Raw genomic sequence first — 21,855 nt, 5'->3', positions numbered from 1 at the left:
AAAGGAAAAAAAAATCAAAACTCCAGACTTGCGGGTTTTTGGCCATCGCAAAATTGTAATAAAATGCAATGAGAGGCGAGCAAAACTTCTTATCTACCCCCAAATGGTATCAATAAAAATGTCAACTCAGGATGCAAAAAATAAGTCTTCACACAGCCCCAGATCCCAAAAAATGAAAATGTTACAGGTCTCAGAAAATGGTGGCAAAAGCAAAAAAATTTCTTTCAAATCTTGAAAAAAACTGTTTATCTGCGGACTCATACTGACCTAGACAACCATATTGTCAAGTCAGTGTTGCCATATAGTGAACCATGGTAAATAAACTCCAACAACAATTATGAAATTGTTGAAATTGCAAAAAAAAGAGCAAACTTGGAATTTTTTTTCCCATTTTCCAGTACACTGTGGTAGAATGAATGGTGCCATCCAAAAGTACAACTCTACCAGCAAAAACAAGCCCTGAAATGGCTATATTGATGGAAAAATAAAAGTTATTGCTCTTGGAAGAAGGAGAGAAAAAACAGACGTAAAAACAGAAAATAGCCATGGCGTGAAGGGGTTAAACGAAATTTAAACCGGCGGTTACTCTGTAAATGTTTGTTAATGTTTTCCTTTTGCCTTCAATGAATGCACACAAAAATGCTGTGAACAACTTTGTATCCAACTTCAGAAAAGTTACTTTAAGGTTATGTGCACTTGGCTGTTCTTTCAGGCTGAATTCCATTTAGAATCTACCTAAAAAAGCGTTCAATATCTATTAAAAATAATGAACATGCAGTGCATATGTTCCATCATTTGTAAAACATTTTAATCGCTTCAGGTTTCCAAATTGGTGAAGTTAGCTAAAAGAACTGATCTGACCAGATTTTAGGCGGCTACCACTTGGGCGCCATCATTATATATTCTGCCAGCGACTTTTTTTTTTTTTTTTTTCTGTATAACCCCTTCAACCTGAGCCTATCTTCACCTTTCTGACCAAGCCAAATTTTACAATTCTGACCAGTGTCACTTTATGTAGTAATAACTCTGGAACGCTTCAACGTATCCCGGTGATTGAGTGTTTTTTCGTGACACCTTGTACTTTGTACTTTGTTAGTGATAAATTTAGGCCGATATTTTTTGCCTTTGTGAAAATGTTGCAATTTTCAAACTTTCAATTTTTATATCCTTATAACAGTAAGTCATGCTGTGAAAAATAATTAATAAATAACACTTCCCATATGTCTACTTTACATCTGCATCATTATTGAGACATTTTTTTTTGTTAGGATGTTGGAAAAATTAGAAATTGCTGTTCAACTTTTAATTTTTCTAACCATTTACAAAAACATTTTTTTTAGGGACCTCATCACATTTGAAGTGACATTGAGGGGCCTATGTGACACAAAATAACCAAAAGTGACATCATTCTAAAAACTGCACCCCTCAAAGTACTCAACCAAATTCAAGAAGTTTATTAACCCTTTAAACACTTCACAGCAATTAAAGCAACGTCGAAGGAAGAATTAACATTTTAATTTTTCCCACGAAAAAGTTCATTTACAGCCAAATTTTTCATTTTCACAAGGGTGACCGGAGAAAATGGACCATACAATTTGTTGTGCAATTTATCCTGAGTAGACAGATACCCCATATGTAGTGGAAAACTACTGTTTGGACGCACGGCAGGGCTTGGAAGGGAAGGAGCACCATTAGACTTTTACATTTGCAGAGCCCCTGATGTGACTAAACAGTGGAAACCCCCCACCAGTGACCGCATTTTGGAAACTACATCCCTCAGGGAATTTTATCTTGAGGTGTGGTGAGAATTTGAACCTGCAGGTGCTTCACAGGATTTTAAGTGAAGTCTTGAAAATTAAAAAAAAACTAATTTTTCCCACAAATGTTTTAGCCCTAAATTGTTCATTTTCACAACTGTAACAGCAGAAAATGGACCATACAATTTGCTGTGAAATTTCTCCGGAGTTCGCATAAACTCAGCCATGTGTGCCAGGCTGCAAAGAGGCAAGACTTCCATGTCCTCAAGAGGACAACTGACCATGCTCTCCTCCTCATCCTCCTCCTCCCTGTCCCCAGGCCATCCATGCTGAACAGACGGTATGACAGTTGTGCAGGTAGTACAATCTATAGCGTAGGAAACCAGCTCCTCCTCATCACCCAATTCACGTTGGGATGAGATGAGGCTGGCCTGTGTGGAAACACCCTGTATGGTTTTTTTGCTCCATCTCATTGTGCTCTGCCTGCAATGCGTCCTCTTTACTTGTGAGCAGACAGCATTTCAGCAGACTGAGAAGCAGGATGGTGATGCTAATTATGGCATCATCGCCGATCACCATCTTGGTGGAGGAGTCAAAGTTTTGGAGGATGGCACAGATGTCTGACATCCATGTCCACTCCTGAGGTCTTATGTGTAGAATCTGACCTGAATACCGACCGCCTTGTTGATGCTGGTAGTCAACAACTGCCCTCTTCCGCTCATAAATCCTTCCCAACATCTGCAATGTAGAGTTACAACGCATGGGGACATCGCAGATCAGTTGGTGAGCTGGAAGCTGCAAATGCTGCTGAAGCACGGCAAGGGCAGCGGAAGCTGTAGCTGACTTTCTAAAATGGGCACACAGGCGGTGCACTTTGACAAGCAGATCCGGGTAGGTTTTCAGAAACCGCTGAACCACGATATTAAGCACATGGGCCAGGCATGGTATGTGTGTGAGCTCACCTCGCCTCAGAGCCACCACCAGGTTCCGGCCATTGTCTCACACAGCCATGCCTGGCTCTAAGTTCAGTGGTGTCAGCCACAGATCTGCCTGCTCTTTTAGAGCTGTCCACAACTCTTCAGCGTTGGCATATTAGCTTCAGCACAGCCTGTTGCCGCTTGGCCGAGGCAGTGCTTCCAGCTTGCGACTGTGGTCATTTCAGAGATGGAGGAGGAGGAGGAGGTGCAGGAGCTGTAGAATGTGGGGGCAACCCTGATTGACCCAGGGTCCGCAATCCTCCACGTCGGGAGGACGTGTTCTGTCCCAAGGTCTGACTGGGTCCCTGCTTCCACTATATTAACCCAGTGTGCCGTCAGCGAGATGTACCGTCCCTGCTCACAAACACTTGTCCAAGTGTCTGTGGTTAGGTGGACTCTCTCAGTAACTGCGTTGTTGAGGGCATCGGCTGCATATTTCCAAGGACTGGGGTAGGGACAACTGAACAATGCGCTGGGACAAAGACATGAACGTGCTAGTTGAGTGTGCAACAACTGGTACAGGGCGGGAGGCATCTTGGCATGCGCCATGGACAGGGGATTGGGGTGCATGCGGAACAAGCAGTGGTGTCACCCGCAGACACTGTTACTGGACCCTGGGGTTTGGCCCACTTTGTTGTAATCTAACCCAAGCTGGGGTACAGAAATGCCTCAGTAACATTAAAATAAACAAATCACCAGGACCTGATGGCATACACCCACGGGTACTAAGGGAACTAAGTAATGTGATAGACAGACCGTTATATCTTATATTTAAGGACTGTTGAGACTGGGTCTGTGCCACTCGATTGGCGACAGGCGAATGTAGTGCCAATATTCAAAAAGGGAGCGAAAAGTGACGCCGGAAACTATCGGCCGGTGAGTCTGACGTCCGTTGTGGGCAAAATTTTTGAAAGCTTCATTAAAGAGGCAATTACGGAGCATCTTGATGCTAATAATCTTTTAATCCTGAACCAACATGGATTCATGAGGAATCGCTCCTGCCAAACAAACCTGATTGACTTCTACGAGGAGGTTAGCTCTCTAGTAGATCAGGGGGAACCAGTGGATGTCGTGTATCTCGACTTCTCAAAAGCGTTCGATAGCGTGCCACATAATAGGTTGGTATACAAAATGAGAATGATGGGGCTGGGGGAAAATGTCTGTAAGTGGGTAGCTAACTGGCTAAAGGATAGAAGGCAGAGGGTGGTTATAAATGGAATATACTCAGATTGGGTAAGCGTCACTAGTGGGGTACCACAGGGGTCTGTACTAGGCCCAATGTTATTTAATATCTTTATTAACGACATAGTCAACGGGATAAATAGTAAAATATCAATATTTGCAGATGACACAAAGTTATGTAAAACAATTAATACAAAAGAGGATAGTGAAGACCTACAGAGGGATTTGGATAAGCTGGGTAGGTGGAGCATTAAATGGCAAATGAGGTTTAACGAGGAGAAATGTAAGGTCATACATATGGGAAGGAAAAATGGAAGTCACCAGTACTCACTGAATGGGAAATCATTGGGGAATTCAGAGATGGAGAAGGACTTGGGCATCTTGATTGATAGCAAACTAAATTGGAGTGCCCAAAGTCAGGCCGCTGCTGTAAGGGCAAACAGGGTAATGGGCTGTATCAGAAGAGGTATAGCTGCAAAGGATGAGAACATTGTTCTTCCACTGTACAAAGCACTGGTCAGACCACACTTGGAATACTGTGCTCAGTTATGGGCCCCAATATATAGAAAGGATAGGATATAAATGAGCTTGAAAAGGTACAAAGGAGGGCAACAAAATTAATAAAGGGAATGGAGGGACTGCAATACCCAGAGAGGTTGGCAAAACTAGGACTATTCAGCCTGGAAAAGAGAAGGTTGAGGGGGGACATAATAAATGTGTACAAATATGTTAGGGGACAGTATAGAGATCTTGCCCGGGATTTGTTCAAAAGGAGGGATATTACGGTAACAAGAGGGCATTCACTAAGACTGGAAGAGAAAAGGTTTCAGCACCAGCATAGGAAGGGGTTCTTTACGGTAAGAGCAGTGAGAATATGGAATTCACTGAGTGAGGAGACGGTAATGTCGGATTCACTACACCACTTCAAGCGGGGACTGGATGCATTTCTAGATACCAGGCAGATTTCAGCATATAATTAAAAATAAAATAAAATGGTAGGTTGATACAGGGATTTATGCTGACTGCTGGTTTCAGAGTCGGGAGGGAATTTTTCCTCAGGTGAAGATTGGCTAAATCATTTGGGGTTTTTGCCCTCCTCTGGATCAACTTTAGCAATTACAGAACTAACAGGTCGAACTTGATGGACGCAAGTCTTTATTCGGCTTTACAAACTGTTACTATGTTTGGTGCTTTGCTGCCATGTGCCTGATCAGGCTGGTGGTGGTTGTCAGGCTGCTAGTTTTTCTACCCCTGGTGATGCTGGCCTGGCAGGTGGTGCAAATGGCTATTTTGGGGTGATTTGCAGAGTCTTTAAAAAATAACCAGACTCGGGAAGACCTAACAGTTGTACTGGCAACTTCCTTCGTGTTGGTGTTACGAGGAACGCTTTCCCGCCTTGTTTGCAGCCACCACACTGCTTGTTCTTGCCTGTTGTGGTGCTACGCCTCCTTCCCCCTGTGTGCTGCTGTCCTCGCTCTGTATGTCCCCCTGCCAGGTTGGGTTAGTTACTATATCATCCTCATCTTGCACTTCTGCACCCTGGTCCTCCTCCTGACTTTCTGGCAATTGTCTGGTCATAATCATTCACCTCTGCGACCGTAATTGCACTTACCCACCGTCGCCTTTGTGTGACCGTGGCTGCTCCAATATTTGGGCATCGCTACACGTGTTCTCTTGACTCGCTTGAAGTTGGCCGGGCAAGAAGCCCGAATCTATCAATGGAAAAGTGAACAGCTCTTCAGAGTGTGGGATCAGTTGTCTCCGGGCACTCGACATGGTGGGAGGAAGGAATCATAGAATCATAGAATCATAGAATGGTAGAGTTGGAAGGGACCTCCTGGGTCATCTGGTCCAACCCCCTGCTCAAAGCAGGATTCACTAGATCATCTCAGACAGATGTCTGTCCAGCCTCTGTTTGAAGACGTCCATTGAAGGGGAACTCACCACCTCTCGTGGCAGCCTGTTCCACTCATTAATCACCCTAACTGTCAAAAAGTTTTTTCTAATATCTAATCTGTGTCTCCTCCCTTTTAGTTTCATCCCATTGCTTCTAGTCTTTCCTTGTGAAAATGAGAATAAAGATGATCCTTCTACAATGTGACAGCCCTTGACATATTTGTAGACAGCTATTAAGTCTCCTCTCAGTCTTCTTTTTTGCAAGCTAAACATTCCCAAATCCTGCAACCGTTCCTCATAGGACATGGTTTGCAGACCAGTCACCATTCTGGTCGCTCTTCTCTGAATTTGCTCCAGTTTGTCTATGTCTTTTTTAAAATGTGGTGCCCAAAACTGTACACAGTATTCCAGATGAGGTCTGACCAAAGAGGAGTAAAGACCGATAATGACTTCACGTGATCTAGACTGTATGCTTCTATTAATACATCCCAGAATTGTATTTGCCTTTTTGCTGCTGCATCACACTGTTGACTCATGTTCAGTCTATGATCTATTAGTATACCTAAGTCTTTTTCACATGTACTGTTGCTTAGCTCTATTCCTCCCATTCTGTATATGCTTTTTTCATTTTTATTGCCCAGATGTAGTACTTTGCATTTTTCCCTGTTAAAAACCATTCTGTTGGTTGCTGCCCACTGCTCCAGTTTATTTAGGTCTTTTTGAATCCTCTCTCTCTCTTCTCTAGTATTAGCTATCCCTCCTAGCTTTGTGTCATCAGCAAATTTAATCAGTTTACCCTCAATTCCTTCATCTAAATCATTGATAAAGATGTTGAACAATACAGGTCCCAGGACGGAGCCCTGTGGTACCCCACTTGAGACATTCATCCAGCTGGATGTGAAGCCATTTACAACCACCCTTTGAGTCCGATCACTAAGCCAGTTATGAATCCACCTAACAGTTGCCTGGTCCATTGCATACTTGGTCATTTTTTCAATAAGGATGATGTGAGATACTTTGTCAAATGCTTTGCTGAAGTCAAGATATACTATATCTACAGCATTTCCCTGATCCACCCAGTCAGTGATTCTGTCATAGAAGGAAATTAAGTTAGTCTGACATGACTTGTTAGTTACAAACCCATGCTGACTCTGGTTAATCACTTCATTCTTATCCATGTACTTACATACATGTTGTTTAATAATTTGTTCAAAGATCTTTCCTGGTATAGAAGTCAGACTCACTGGCCTATAGTTCCCTGGGTCCACCTTCTTCCCCTTTTTGAAGATAGGAACAACATTTGCTCTTCTCCAGTCTTCTGGGACTTCTCCTGTTCTCCAAGAATTTTCAAAGATTATGGAGAGTGGTTCTAAAATTTCTTCTACAATCTCCTTCAGTACTCTGGGGTGTAATTCATCTGGACCTGGAGACTTGAACTCATTTATGTTAGCTAAATATTCCCTCACAATCTTTCTGTTTACTGATAACTTGGATTCCTCTATTCCTTTAAAAGGACAGTGAAGATCAGTTGATGTTACATTTTCTTTCTGAGAGAAAACAGATGCAAAATAGGAATTAAAAAGTTCGGCCTTCTCAACATCCTCTCTTACCATTTCTCCATTTTCATCCTGTAAAAATCCTATAGCATCTTTGACTTTTCTTTTACTTTTGACATACCCCCAAAATCCTTTTTTATTGCTTTTGACATCTCTTGCAAGCCTTAATTCATTGTCAGCTTTAGCTAACCTGATACGTGCCCTGCAGGATCTGCAGACTGCATTATAATCTTCTTTAGATATGCCTCCCTCTTTCCATTTAATAAACATTTCTTTCTTTCTTTTTAGCATGTGTTTAAGTTCTGTGTTCATCCATCCTGGTTTCCTTAAATGCTTCCCATTCTTCCTACTTTTCGGGATTGTTAACGATTGTGCTTTGAGAATCTCATTTTTAAAAATTTCCCATCCTTCCTGGACATTTGTCCTTAAGGACATCCAGCCATTGGATCCCTCCTATTCTCTTTCTGAGTCTCTTAAAATCTGCCTTTCTAAAATCTAACCTTGAAGTTTGAGTCTTCACATGTCTTCCTCCTCTAGTTATCCAAAATTCTATAATAGCATGATCGCTGCCTCCTAGGGTCCCAGCCACCTTTACCTCCTCAACCATTTCCTCCCTGTTTATAAGGATTAGATCCAAAGTAGCAGATCCCCTTGTTTTCTCCCCTACCTTTTGGAAGATAAAGTTGTCAGCAAGAGAGGATAAGAATTTGCTTGACCTGTTAGTTTTACTTGAGAGAGATTCCCAACAAATGTCTGGATAGTTGAAATCTCCCATGACCACTACGTCATATTTTTTGGAGAACTTGGTCATTTGATACATAGAGTTCATCCATATCTTCAGCTTGCCCAGGTGGCCTGTAGTAAATGCCTACAATGGTGTCCTTTCCGTTGTTCTCCCCTTGTATTCTTACCCAAACAGTTTCCACAGAACTCCCAGTCTCTGAAGCTTCAATCTCTGTGCAGATATATGCTTTTCTAACATACAATGCGACACCTCCTCCTCGTTTATCAAGTCTGTTTCTTGCAAATAAGTTGTATCCTTTTAGCCTTTTATTCCAATCATGTGTATCGTCCCACCAAGTTTCAGTGATTCCAATGACATCATATTCCTTTTCCTGCATTAGTAGTTCCAATTCTCCTTGTTTGTTGCCCATGCTTTGTATCTTTCAATTCAAAGTTGCCGGCAGCCGGGAGAACAGATTGAGCAGGACAGCGCGGGCCATCGGAGGTAAGTATATACACGCTCTCGGTTCACACTGTATAAATCCATGCTGTTTGCATGGATTTATATAGTGTGACCTAGTTATCAAGCACTTTCCAGGTGATGCTAACATCGCCTGGAAAGCGCTTGTCAATCTGCATGCGGAAACGCATGTGAATCTGCATGTGGATCCGCATGTATTCTGCAGGAAAAACGCATGCACAATCTGCATGCGTTTTTTCTGCCAGGGAGATGCAGAAATGATGCAGAAATTTTCTGCTTCATTTCTGCATCGTGTGCACATACCCTAATTGACATGCTGCGGATTTTTGACCGCAGCGTTAACGCTGCGGAAAAATTCGCATCATGGGCACAGCACATGCGGATTTCCATTGGGGAACATTGCTTCCCTTCTACCATGCGTTTTTCATGCGTTTCCACGGCGTTTACGCAACTGCAAAAACGCCGCGGAAACGCATGAAATACGCATCGTGTGAACACAGCCTAAAGCTCTTCTGATGAGTGTAGCAAGGCGACTTCCAAATACATGTTTTCCAGTCTTTGTAAGGTGCACCCCATCTCTAGCAAGTAGTCCATCGTATAGGTAATTCATTCCGTGATCCAGAAATCCAAATCCTTGTTGACGGCACCATCGACGTAGCCAGTTGTTCACCTGTAGAATCTTATTCCACCTCATTGTTCCATGGCCATCCACTGGGAGGATGGATGAGAAGACCACCTGCGCTCCCAATTCTTTCACTTTCTTGCCTAAGTCTTCAAAGTCACTGCAGATGGTTTCCAGGTCCTTTCTTGCGGTGTCATTTGTCCCCACATGTATTAGCAGGAATGGGTAGTGATCTGTAGGTCTGAAGAGTCTTGATATCCTGTCAGATACATCTTTAATTTTTGCACCTGGAAGACAGCACATTTCTCTTGAGGTTATGTCTGGTCTGCAGATAGCGGCCTCTGTTCCTCTTAACAGGGAATCCCCCATGACCACCACTCTCCGTTTTTTCTTCACAACATTCTTCTTTCTCCATCCAGGAGGATTCTGAGGGCTTACAAGGTTATTCATTGCTGGCAAAGTCTTATCTTGCTGTATTTCTTCATGGTTCTCCTGTGTGAGAGCCTGGTACTGGTTCCTGAGCAGTATGGGTGCTGACTGCCTCTCGATCCTCCTGCTTCTGTGGGTCACATGCTTCCATTCCTCTGTTTCGTCAGGTGCAGTTTGAATTTCTTCTCTTTCTGAATCATGAAGAGATAATTCTGCTCTGTCTAAGAACTCTTCACCTTCCTTAATGATTTTCAAGGTAGTTAACCTCTCTTCTAGATTTCGCAACTTTTCCTCCAACAGGGACACAAGCTTGCATTTCTGGCATGTGAAGTCTGGCTTTTCCACTGGCAAGTCTGTGAACATGTAGCAGGATATGCAGCTCACCAAATGGCTCCTGGACTCTTCCATGTTCTTATTGTTAATGTTCTGAAAACAGTGAAAAAAGCTTAAAAAAAAGCTTCAAAATGCGCGCGCCAGTCGGCGCGCGGTTTACCGATGTCCTCTTTTCAGCTCCAACAGCCAAAATCCAGTGTTCTTTGAGCTCGCGGAGACTCTTCACTTACCCCAAAGTGCAGTGGGAATATGCAAATTATCTCCTCAGGACTCCTCCCCTGGTTTTGTCCTGAGGATCAGGGTGATGAATATGCGGTCCAGACTCATGGCTACTGAGACTTGACCGTGTGGATGACGTGCTGGTGGTGGCTAAGTGACTGGAAGCATTATCTGTTCTCCAACCAATAACCTTTTGACACTGCTGTGTTCAATAGTGGTGTTCTATGGTCCCCTGTTAATTGGGGCAGGAAAGTCAAGCGACAAGATGTGGGTGTTTGTTGTGGCACAATTTCAGCTTGACCACGGCCACGTCCTCTGCTTCTGCATGCACCATCACGTCCACTTCCCCGTCCCTTGCCATGCACCTTGCCCATTTTTAATGGAGGACAATATTTTCCACCTTCACGAGAAATGGCTGATTTTGGAACGCAGTGATGTGATACATCTGACAGAGAACCACAATTTTAAATAGCAAGCCTGTAGTTTGCTAATACTCTTCTTCAGACACCTAGTGTGAATAGCTTGACCGACACACTGCAACGGAATGGAAAAGGAGGCCAATATTTTCCACATTCAGTTTAAATTTCTGAATTTTTATCGCTGAAATATGGAACAGATCTGGCTTTATTTTGCAGTGAGAACAAGCAAATGGAGCAGAAAAATTGTGTACTCTGGACTGCTTTTTAAGCAAATAACCAGGATTAAGATAAAAAAAATTTCCCTAGGCCCTGATATCTGGAGCTATGTCTACAAATATCTGTAAGCAGCAGCAGCAGCAGGAATGTTCAATGGACCCTCTTGCACTATATGCACTGCAGTCTGCCACATACACTCCGTGCCTATAATTAATGTGTTCCGGAGTTGACAAGCATAGCGGAGCCTGGTCTTCTATACACCTGATGATGCTGTGCGACCAGCCAATCACTGTAATGCCACAACCAACATGGCTACGGCATTACAGTGAGTGGCAGGCAATCCCTGCATGTTCATTGGCTCTCTAAAGAGTGACCAACATGCAGGGAGGGGACAAGCGTTCCCACCCGAGCAACCCGGAAATACTCGCCGAGCTTGTCGAGCAAAGTGATGCTTAGGCGAGTACCGAGCAGTGGCGAGCATGTTCGCTCATCACTACTGATGAATAGAATCATATTAGTAGAAAATTTTTTACCACACAATGTATGCTGTAAAAACAATTACCAAAAAAAATGTCAGAATTGCTTTTTTTTTCGCAATTTTACCACACTTGGAATTTTTTCTTTTTTTCCATTAACACTGTGGTAGAATGAATAGTGTCAATTAAAAGTGCGACCTGTCCTGCAAAAAAAACAAGTCCTCATATGTCTGTGGACAGAAAAATAGAAAAAAAAATGTATATATGGCTCTTGGAAGACGGGGGAAGAAAATAACAAAAGCGCAAAACCAGAAATTGTCCATGTCGGAAGGGGGTTAAACATTTTACCTAATGACATTGTGAGAAATGCCAGTATCTTGTCGTAATCTCCCCTTTTCTGTATAGTAGAGAGATGGCTAATAGATCTGCGGCCTGGTTGTTCTTCAAGCCTTGCTAATAGCGGCCCATGTTCTGTAGGATGGAATGTACCTACCCTATATTACATGGGTGTAGTACTGGGCACAAACTAGATATTTGGGCCCAGGGTTTAGAGAAATATCTATATCCACCTTGCTTGTTTCAGAAAATGTTGGTGTTCATGTGTGTAGGATACATCTTCAGACGTGTTTTTGTCACTTTTACAGATCATAATCGGTTTAAGGGTGCAGATACAGAACATTAAGGATGAAGCCGACCTGAATGGAAGACAATTGACTGAAGAAAATGAGATCTTGAAGCAGCATTTGAAAATCAAAGTATGCCTAATATATACTTATGATTAGCGTATTGTTTTACCCTAAACATGATAAAGTGTAAATGATAAATGCTGGCTTTTCACAGGACCAGGAAATCCGAGGTCTCCAGAGTCTGGCGGAGCGGGCTATCCAGCTGGAGGCTTCAATAACAGAACTTCAGGGGCAGCTGGATGAAAGTAGAAAGCTCATGTCTGCCGTGGGTGAACCAAAACCCAAAAGAGGCTTGTTGTCTAGTATTAAAAATTCCATGAGTGCCACTCCAAAGAAGATGAAAGGTGTGGAAAAAACGGAGGAATCTACTGGCCTGGCTAGGAAAAAACCTTTGCTGGCTCGTAAATGAGGAGTCTATTTTAAACTATTTGTATATATAAACCGGCTATGTATTTATATGTATGTATGTTTTAGATGTAATTAAATAAAAAATAATTCAACTTTTAATGTTTTTTGCTTGGTTGCTGAACCTTTCCTCATATCATCTTTCATGATAAATGTACAAGGGTGAGCTTTGCTTTCCTGCTGACAAGTGAAAATTTGCGACATTATTGCTTCATCAAAGGAACTGGGTGGGAAAATAGAAATTCTACCATTGTTTTAAGTTTCCAGATAATATAATTTGTGTTTTTCTTGCACGATGTTCAACATTACAAGCAAAGTGGATGTGATTTTGTGTATTTTAGCGTAGACTCCCTCTGGTAGGTTCATGACACTGTTCATGGCATTGTTCTACATTGCATCAGGTTTACTAATCTCTAGTGGTGCTCTGCTGATAAAACAGTGATTTTATCAAAACTACAGCAAGCGGCACAAGAAGTCACTCATTGCTGGTATCTGTCTCTACATTATGCTGCTCTCAGATTAGGTGGCAAAACCTGGTGACAGATTCCCTTTAGGTAATTTACAGCTGTAGCATTGGTTGTTTACGGACAGTAATTCCATGAAGGAGAGTATCTGGTTAAATACAGACAGCAGTGGGGTCCTGCTTGCAATTGATTTATTTTTTTAAATGGCTGCTAACCAGGGTCAGACTAGGTCAAAAAAAGCAGCCGTTCCACACAAACCCCACCAGCCCGTATAATATAAGGGTATGTGCACACGGTCAGTATGGGCAGCGCTTTGAACGCAGTATACTTTATGCTGCTTCCAAAGCGCTGCACGCAGGTGAATCCTCATGTGTTCATTGAACCTATACATTGCACTGATTTCATTTCTCTTGCGGAGACTAGCGTCCACTCCAATAACTAGCATCTCCGCAAGAGAAATTGACATGCTGCAGTCTGGAAAGACGCGCCACATATCCGTGTACGCAGGTGATCCGCAGGAGCACAGATGCAGAGTGGACATGGGATTTCTACAAATCCCATCCACTATGCTGTAACATCTGTCCGCTGTAAATTGCACGCAGCACAAGTGCACTGCATGCAGTCTGCTGCAATTACTGATCGTGTGCACATGCCCTAACACTCATTACCTCCAATCAGTGAATTTAGCTTTACTTTGTCATGCCCCTCACTCTCCTGAAAGGAGTTATTTGAAGAGCCGCATGTGAATGGCGCTACAGTGCGTATGATCGGCCACAGCTGCATTTACATGGTGTTCTACTGAGCTCAGATTCTCAGGATCATGGGGGTCTCAACAGTTGGATTGCCAGCGATTGGACAGTTATCAGCTATCCAGAGGAGAGGGGACTACTTAAAATCAATTTAAACAGGTTTTCCAATATTTATATTTATTTGGCCATAGTAATATTAAAAATACTAAACCAATGTTGACACCTCTGACAAAAGGACTCGAGAAGTGGCACTGTGCAGTGTATATATACAGGACAGGAGGAGTGGTGTGTGTGTGTGTATGTACAGGACGGGAGGAGTGGTACTGTGCAGTGTGTGTATATACAGATACTTAGATTTGCATGGTCTCAGCCTGTCACCTTGTCACTTCTGGAACCCTTGCCACCTTAACATAGCCCAGCTCTGCTTCATGAATACTGTCATTTTGTAACCACATTAGTATTTTACCAGTGAATACTGGAGGAATGGTACCTGTGTGAATGGCTGTTCTGACAATGACAAACTCTTCAGAGCAAACTCTGCAGTTAGAGGCATTAGAAGTTATTAATTAGTGCACAATATACAAGACCAGCTTTTCCGAGTCAAATCTGTCTGGATTGCCCATCCTAAACTCTTAGGCTATGTGCCCACGATGCAGAAATGCTCAGGATTTTTTCCTGAGCGTTTCTGCATCTCCCTGGCAGAAAAAAACGCGTGCGGATTGTACATGCGTTTTTCCTGCCAGGGACATGCGGATGTGAAGCGTTCTTCAGTTGCATTTCCACATGCGGGTTGACAAGCGCTTTCCAAGCGATTTTAGCATCACTTGGAAAGTGCTTGTCAACCTGGTCACACTATATAAATCCATGCAAAAGGCATGGATTTATATAGTGTCACTGAGAGAATGTCAAAAAATAAATATATACTTGCCCTCCGATGGCCCGCGCTGGCTTGCTTCACCGTCCCGGCAGCGGTAGACTGAAGGACCTGCCGACGTCAGCGTCGTGTGACCCGTCACATGACTATGATGTCCGCGATGGAATGAAGGACCTGCGCTAACTGCTGCCAAGCGAGGAGGAGCGCACCGCTGGCCACCAGAAGGTAAGTATATATTTATTTTTTATTTTATTTTTTACAGTTTTGGTACCCAGGTCCAGAGGAGAGTCTCCTCTCTTCTAGACCTGGGTACCATCCGCACATAACAACGCATGGAATGCGCATCTACATATGCAATGATGCGTAATCCATGTGGTCTAATGCAAGTCAATAGCTGCGAAAACGCAGCACTTCCGCAAAATAATTGGCAGTGCTGCGTTTTTTTCCGCAATGATAATCCGCAGCGGAAATTTCCGCAGCATGTGCACAGCACATGCGGATTATCATTGGGGAACATGGCAGGCCTTCTACCATGCGTTTTTTAAGTGTTTTTGCCGCTGTGGGAAGGCTTAAATGCATCCTGGGCACACAGCCTTAGAACGGAGTTGTCCAGTCCTTTTGTTTATTTGCCTACCATAAAGATAAGTAGATAAGCAGATAACCTCAGACTCCACACAGAATGCATGACTCACTGATACACAATGGTGCACTGACCACAGTAGCCGGGCAGCCCATTTTATGACCTAAAAGATCTGCCCGATAAGGAAAATTAGCAGTCCGGGCCTGGCTGTTACCCAGTGTAACACCATTTAACACTCTCCCGCGATATGAACTTATTTTGGAAATAAAGTTTTATATGCAGCTTGGCGAGTGCTGTAATTTCTTCTCTCAACATTATTAAACCTCCTGATGGTGTCTGGATGATCCGTGAAGAAACCTAAAGATGGGTCAGGATTTTGTTAATGTTATACAATTCCAGAAATGCTTCTGTATTACACTAATGTGAAATACCTACCTACCAAATGGAATAGGAGAGGGCCTTACAAATTTGGAACGAATTCTATTGTGTCCATTTTTTTAAATGTGTTGATCGCAGAGCGTGAAAGTCCTATATGACAGGTCTCCTGTGATAAATATCACTGACTTCAGTTATAAACGTGAGGTTCAACTTTGATTGTTCACCCTTTTCCCTATTATGGTGACCTCATTCAAAGGTTTTTCTACGAAGACCTATTGTATAAGAGGAGATATTAATGTAGTATGTGGCACATGTCGTCATCTTCAGAGAACAGGATCACATTGTCCCACTTCAGAACAAAGTGATGTCTACCCTGACGTATGGAGGAAATGAAGACACATCATGATTCAGTGTCGAATAACCAAACTGTGCTTGGGTTAGGTGGTGATCCACCTCATTTGTTACAATATGTATGTGCACTTCATTGTGCCTTTATGCTATATTGTATAAATCATTACAGTGAACCGTGCTATACGCCGCTTTACATGAAGCTCCTATAGAACAGGTAGAAGTATTGTAACATAGTAACAGTTTTTAAGGTTGAAGGAAGACGAAGTCCATCTAGTTCAACCCACAGTCTAACATGTTGATCCAGAGGAAGCAAAAAAAAAAACCATGTGGCAAACACTAAGCTCCACATTGGGGGAAAAAATTCCTTCCTGACTCCATACAACAATCAGACTAGTTCCCTGGATCAACGCCCTATCAAGGAATCTAGTATATATAACCTGTCGTATTATACTTTTCAAGAAAGGCATCCATGCCCTTCTTAAATTTTAGTAGTGAATCACTCATTCCAACATCATGCGGCAGAGAGTTCCATAGTCTCACTGCTCTTACAGTAAAGAATCCCCGTCTGTGATTATGATTAAACCTTCTTTCCTCCAGACGTAGAAGATGCCCCCTTGTCCCCATCTCAGGCCTCAGAGTAAAAAGATCAGTAGAAAGGTCTTTGTACTGTCCCCTCATAAATTTGTACATAGTAATAAGATCACCCCTAAGCCTTCTTTTTTCCAAAGTAAGTAACCCCAAGTGTAATAACCTGTCTTGGTATTGCAGACCCCCCAGTCCTCTAATAACCTTGGTCGCTCTTCTCTGCACCCGCTCTAGTTCAGCTATGTTTTTCTTATACACCGGAGACCAGAACTGTACACAGTATTCTAAGTGTGGTCGCACTAATGACTTGTATAGAGGTAAAATTATGTTCTCCTCATGAGCATCTATGCCTCTTTTAATGCATCCCATTATTTTATTTGCCTTTGCAGCAGCTGCCTGACACTGGCCACCAAACGTGAGCTTGTCGTCTACCAATACACCCAGGTCTTTTTCAGTGACGGTTTTGCCCAGTGTTTTACAATTAAGCATATAATTATACATTTTATTTCCTCTGCCCAAGTGCATTATCTTACATTTATTCGCATTAAAGCTCATTTGCCATTTATAAGCCCAAGCTTCTAGTTTACATAGATCCTCCTGTAATATAAAATTGTCCTCCTCTGTATTGATTACCCTGTAGAGTTTAGTGTCATCTGCAAATATTGAAATACTACTCTGTATGCCCCCTACAAGGTCATTAATAAATATGTTAAAAAGAAGCGGGCCCAATACTGTCCCCTGTGGAACCCCACTGTTAACTGTGTCCCAGTCTGAGTGTGTTCCATTAATAACCACCCTTTGTTTCCTATCACTGAGCCAGTTCTTAACCCACTTACATATATTTTCCCCTATCCCATTGTTCTCATTTTATGTATCAACCTTTTGTGTAGAACCGTATCAAAAGCTTTTGAAAAGTCCATATACACAACATCCCCTGCATTTCCTTGGTCCATCCTATTCAGGATGCTAATAAATGTCTCCCATTTGCTTTGTGTAGTTTTATGTCTCAGGATATCGTCCCAGATTATTGCACCAAGACCATCTCTCAACCATTGGAAATTTGCCTTCCTGAAGTTTAGTGTCCTTGTAACCCTTCTACTACACATCTTTTTAAAGGATACATGAAAACTCATTATTTTGGGATCCGTATTACCCAAGTGACCCCCAACTCGTATATTTGATATGCGGTCTGGCCTGTTGGTTAATATTAGGTCTAGCAGTGCCCCCCTTCTCAAAAACCTATTACCTTTGCTGGAACTACAGGTTTCTGTTCCCCAATGTATTTCAGGGTAGTTAAAGTCCCCCATAATAATGATTTCTCCTTTAGTCGCTGCTTCATCTATTTGCTTTATGAGGATATTCTCCGCTGCTTCCATTATTTTTGGAGACTTATAACAAACCCCTATGAGTAATTTATTTTTCCCCCTCCCCTTATCTCCACCCACAGGGACTCTACATTTTCATTAGATTCACATATATTCTCCCGCAACATGGGTTTTAAGGATGATTTTACATATAAACACCCCCCCCCCCTCGCTTGTTTGTACGGTCATTTCTGAATAGACTATAGCCCTGTACGTTAACTGCCCAGTCATGGCTCTCATCCAGCCATGTCTCAGATATTCCCACAGTGTCATAATTATTTTCCAACAAAATTAATTCTAATTCCTTCATTTTGTTGGTGAGGCTTCTGGCATTAGTGTACATGCATTTTATGCATCTCTCTGTACCTCTATTCTTACTATATTGACTGTTCTAACCCCACCCCCAATTTCTTTATTTGTGCCCAGGTCACTATCTGCACTAATTTCTTTATTTGTGCCCAGGTCACTATCCTCCCCACCTATAAAATGAATACCCTCCCCCCAATCCCTAGTTTAAACACTCCTCCAACTTTCTAGCCATTTTCTCCCCCAGCACAGCTGCACCCTCCCCATTGAGGTGCAGCTCATCCCTAGCGTAGAACCTGTAGCCAACTGAGAAGTCAGCCCAGTTCTCTAGGAACCCAAACCCCGTCCTTCCTACACCAATTCCTGAGCCACTTATTTATCTCCCGATGCCTCTCTGGCATGGCACATGGTACAGGCAGTATTTCAGAGAATACCACCTGGGAGGTGCTTGCTTTAAGCTTGCAGCCTAATTCCCTGAAATCATCTTTAAGGACCTTCCACCTACCTCTAACTTTGTCATTTGTGCCAATGTGCACCATGACCGCTGGGTCCTCACGAGTCCCTCACAGTAATCTGTCAACCCGATCAGCGATGTGCCTGACTCGAGCGCCAGGTAGGCAGCACACTGTTATGACAGATTGCCCTATCTGTTCCCCTAATAATTGAGTCCCCCACTACCAGCATCTGCCTGGCCTGCCCTGTTCTCCTATTTGCCCCCTTACTGGAGCTGACACTCCCCCAGCTTTCAGAGGACATGCCTTGCTGCAGCAGTGCTACCCTTGTACAGACACCCCCCTCATCTCACAACTTTGCAAACTTATTGGAGTGTGCCAGATCAGGACTAGCCTCCCTTGTGCGCTTCCCTCTACCCCCCCCTTCTGTCACCCAGCTAGCTGCCTCACTGTCCTGCAGCTCCATACTACCACCCTCCCCCACATCTACCCCAGTGAGCAGCTGCTCAGTGAGCAGCAGACTCCTTTCCGTATTGTCTATGGATCTCAGTGTTGCCAGCTGCTCATTTAGATCCAGTACCTGGGCTTCCAAATGCACAACGTGCTCACATCTCGCACAGCAGTATGCATCCACGCCGGCTGTTCAAGAATTGCATACATGTGGCAAGATGTACACTGGATAGCACTGTCACTAATGGAGCTCATTTCCTAATGGGGATTGCCCTAGACAGAAATGTTAAGTAAAAAGAAATGTAAAGAATTAATAAAATACAGACAGCAATTCAGTCCAAATTCCTCCCTTCCAAACTCCCTGAATCCAAAGTCATTGAATCACAAGTCACACACTTACTTCCGTTCGCACTTACGCTCTGGTCACACTCGCTAAGGAAGAAGATTTAAAGAGTGTTTTTTGTTTGTTTTTTTTCCCTTTAGAAGCAATCCAACCTACAGCTCAATGCACTTCCAAGGGTCTGGAAGCCCCAACCAGCTGCCACTTATAAACCCTTAATTATGACCCCTCACCCTTAATTAACCCCTTGTGAGTATAGTTACACCTCAGGATTTAAGTGCAATGTAGTTAACCCTTAAACACACAGGTAGTAAAATAAGAGACTGTAAAACTGTAGAGAGAAAATAGGTTGTAGCGATACTGTAAGTGATAAATGGCTTCTCCAGGTTAATTAAAATGTATAGAACTGATCTCTAGACTTGCCCTTACCTGTAATATACTCTCTATGGCCGAGCATTGTGCACACTGTCCTCCACCTACAGAAGAGACCCTAGTGATGAGGACCGCAGTGAGTATATCGGAAGGTTACAGCACATATAGTGATCAGTTATATAACTGCTAGATAATGCAATTATTCCCAGAAAAGCTGACCTTTTTCTCCTTCCTAGACACTCCCTCAGCTCCCAGGTCACCTGACCCCTGATCTCTGGCTCTGGACACGCCCCCAGCTTCCCAGTCACCTGACTCCTGTGCTCGCAGTCTGTTTTCCCCCTGCAACCAGAGGCATGGCCCCGGCAGTTCCGGATCCCTTGTTCTGAAAGTACTTACACCCCGGTCTTCCCCCTTACAATCCCGCTCTCCTTTAACTCGCCATTCCACGGGCGAAAGTTCCTTCACCAAACGTTAACATTCTTGGACTTCCTGGACGATATGTTGCCATATAAACTGATCTTGTTCGTGACGGTGAGGAGGCACTCCTGCTGTTGTCTGTTCTGACCGGCGTAACTCAGTTTGACCGATGGGTGGTGCAGGGTCACTTGGATTCCCAATCTCTGCCTGCCTGGTGGCTTCAACCGATGGTGTTCCCTCGCCGCCTGCGCTGCCGACTGCAGGTAATCGAGTGCTGGGGCTCGGAAGTAGAATCAACAATTCTTCTTCATACACATTGTGGCTTGGGGCAACTGTGACAGGACTCTCTCTAGAAGCAGGTGATCCTTCTTCATCTTCGTCATCTTTAGACAGACAGGGCCGCAGCATACTACGATGAACCACTCTGGTAGGGGCTCCATCAGCCCCCTGGGGTTGAACTTCATACACAGGTCCTTTAGAGCCAATCCTGCACTTCACTCGGTGCGGTGTCCGTTCCCACTGCCTACTCAATTTGCCCCGGGGGCGCCTGTCTCGAACCAACACCCGCTCCCCGGGCCTCAGAGCTGTCCCTCGAAGAGGCAATGTCTCATGATGTTTGAGCTCCCGAAACTTTTGTTGTACCAACCGTCGGAGGGTCTGCAGTCGATGCCGGTGTTCCCAGACCCAGGAAGACATCCCCGTCCATGGGTAGTCCTCCTCGGCGTCCAGCTCTAACTCTGTAATCTCTCGCCCCTTTTGCCTGAACAGTAAGGTATAAGGAGTGAACCCCGTCGTATTATTCACTCGGTTGTTGTAGACCCACACCAGCTCGGCCACAAACTCAGGCCATCGTACCTTCCAATCTTTCTCCAACATGCGGCGCATTTGGATCAGTGTCTGATTAAAGCGTTCACAGGCCCCATTTCCTTGAGGGTGGTAAGGAGTAGTCCGTGACTTCTCAATCCTGTACAACCGGTGCAGCTCTTCCATCACCCGGACCTGGAAGCAGGTGCCTTGATCGGAATGGATCCTCTTTGGGCAGCCGTACACCCGAATGAAGTCTCGGCAGATGGCCTGCGCAGCTGATTCGGCGGTCTGGTCTCTGGTCGGGGTCACCTCCGCAAATTTTGTGAAGTGGTCTGTCATCACCAGGCAATGGTCATACCCGAGATGCGCTGGTCCAACAGTCAAATAGTCGATCATCTACACCTCCAAGGGGGCAGAAGTCACAATGGTTTGTATGGGGACCCCCAGCTCCGGGGGCTTAACCAGCTCACAGCTACGACATCTTCGACAAGTGTCTTCTATTGTTGCTCCCAGTTGGGGGTGATACACCAGCCTCTGCAACCACTGAAATGTCTTCTCTGGTCCGAAGTGAGCCCCTCGTTCATGAGCCTCCTTAGCCACTACTCCGACCAACTTCTCTGGGATCACCACTTGCCAGGTGATCCCGAACTCTCGCAGAAGCTGTACCCGTCGGTACAGCAGCCCGTCTCGCAAACAAAGTCTCTCCCATTGTCCCAGCATTTTCAGTGCCCCCCGGGACAGGGTACTCCTCTCCTCTCGACTGGGGACCTGTCTCAAAGCCACCCATTGACGTAATTGGGCAATTTCTTTGTCAGTCTGTTGAAGTCGGACCCAGTCATCTCTTGGCTGCCCTAGCACTTGTTCTTCTGATGTCTCTCCGATCTGTCCCTGCTCCGCAACCAGCGGTCCCACGAAACTTCGGAAAGCTAGGGACCTCATCCGCCTCCAAATCTTCATCGCGGTCATGATCAGGCTATTCATATGTCACT

At 44.0% G+C, this 21,855-nt stretch overlaps 1 pseudogene; it reads left to right on the top strand.

Moving 5' to 3' along the window:
* Positions 1-12,381, top strand: part of LOC141264450 (kinesin-like protein KIF20A) — a 52,914-nt pseudogene extending 40,533 nt beyond the window's left edge.
* Positions 12,382-21,855: the final 9,474 nt, after the last annotated feature.

Source organism: Phyllobates terribilis, unplaced genomic scaffold, assembly GCF_046119375.1.
Source record: "Phyllobates terribilis strain yellow unplaced genomic scaffold, ASM4611937v1 Scaffold_4__5_contigs__length_816908805, whole genome shotgun sequence".
Lineage (NCBI taxonomy): Eukaryota > Metazoa > Chordata > Amphibia > Anura > Dendrobatidae > Phyllobates > Phyllobates terribilis.
This window is presented reverse-complemented; position numbering and strand designations above follow the sequence as displayed.